Here is a 1,780-nt window from a genome sequence, read left to right as displayed (position 1 = left end):
TGGCTATCACCAGAAAGACGAGTTAACAAGTGTTGGCGAGGATGTGGAGGAAAAGAAAACTTTGTGCACTATTGGTGGGAATATAATTGGTTAAGTCACTGTAGAGAATATTATTGAGGTTCCTCAAAAAATTAAAGATACAACTACCAGGGGTGCCTGAGTGGCTCAGTTGGTTGAGTGGCCCACTCTTGATTTTGGCTCAGGTCAAGATCTCCGGGTCATGAGATAGAGCCCAGCATCAGGCTCTGTGATGGGCTTGGAGCCTGCTTGGGATTCTCTCTCTTCCTCTACCGCTGCCCCTCCCTACTCATGCTCGCTCTCTCTAAAAATAAATAAATAAAAATACAACTACCATATGATCCAGCCATCCCATTCTTGGGTATGTATCCAAAGGAAATGAAAACAGGATTTTGAAAAGATATCTGGGCTCTTTGCTCCTCCCTGTTTGACAGATAGCCGCATCTTCTGGTGCAGTACCAGCCACATCCCCAAGATACGGTGGTGAAGATTGGAGTAAATGGATTTGGCCATATTGTGCGCCTGGTCACCAGAGCTGCTTTTAACTCTGGCAGAGTGGATATTGTCACCATCAATGACCCTTTCATTAACCTCAACTACATGGTCTACACATTCTAGTATGATTCCGCTCATGGCAGGTTCCATGGCACAGTCAAGGCTGAGAACAGGAACGTTATCAATGGAAAGCCCATCTCCTTCTTCCAGGAGTGAGATCCTGCCAACATCAAATGGGGTGATGCTGGTGCCGAGTATGTTGTGGGGTCCACTGGGGTCTTCACAACCATGGAGAAGGCTGGGGTTCACTTGAAGCATGGTGTTAAGAGGGTCACCATCTCTGCCCCTTCTGCTGTGATGGGTGTGAACCATGAGAAGTATGACAACTCCCTCAAGATTATCATCAATGCCTCCTGCACCACCAACTGCTTGGCCCCTCTGGCCAAGGTCATCTATGCCAACTTTGGTATCATGGGGAGGACTTCTGACTACAGTCCTTGCCATCAGTGCCGCCCAGAAGATCATGGACAGCCCCTCTGGGAAGCTGTGGTGTAATGGCTGAGGGGCTGCCCAGAGCATCATCTCTGCTTCTACTGGCACTGCCAAGTCTGTAGGCAAGGTCATCCTTGAGCTGAATCGAAGCTCACTGGCATGGCCTTCTGTGTTCCCACCCCCAACGTGTCAGTTGTGGATCTGACCTGTTGCTTAGAGAAAGCTGCCAAATATGAAGACATCAAGAATCAGGTGAAGCAGGCACCACAGGGCTTTATCAAGGGCCTCCTGGGCTACACTGAGGACCAGGTTGTCTCCTGCAACTTTAACAGTGACAGCCACTCCTCCACCTTTGATGCTGGGGCTGGCATTGCTCTCAATGACCACTTTGTCAAGCTCATTTCCTGGTATGACAATGAATTTGGCTACAGCAACCAGGTGGTAAAACTTATGGTCCACATGGCCTCCAAAGAGTAAAAGCCTCCCCGGGACCACCAGCCTAGCAAGAGTAAGAGGAAGAGAGAGGCCCTCAGCTGTTGGGGAGTCCTTGCCCCAACTCATCCTCCAACACACTGAGTATCTTCCAATCTCCGTAGTTTTCATCCCAGACCCCCTGAAGAAAAGGAGGGACTTGAGGAACCCTGCCTTGTCATGTACCATCAATAAAGTATACTGTACCCAGCCAAGAAGAAGAAGAAGAAGAAGAAGAAGAAGAAGAAGAAGAAGAAGAAAAGAAATCTGCATTCCTGTGTTTATTACAGTATTATTCACAATA

At 48.3% G+C, this 1,780-nt stretch overlaps 1 pseudogene; it reads left to right on the top strand.

The window, feature by feature from the left end:
- Nucleotides 1-426: 426 nt before the first annotated feature.
- On the top strand, nucleotides 427-1,482 carry LOC116630557 (annotated as a pseudogene).
- Nucleotides 1,483-1,780: the final 298 nt, after the last annotated feature.

Source organism: Phoca vitulina, unplaced genomic scaffold, assembly GCF_004348235.1.
Source record: "Phoca vitulina isolate PV1807 unplaced genomic scaffold, GSC_HSeal_1.0 scaffold4, whole genome shotgun sequence".
Lineage (NCBI taxonomy): Eukaryota > Metazoa > Chordata > Mammalia > Carnivora > Phocidae > Phoca > Phoca vitulina.
The sequence above is the reverse complement of the archived record's forward strand: the minus strand, read 5'-3'. Positions and strand labels throughout refer to the sequence as shown.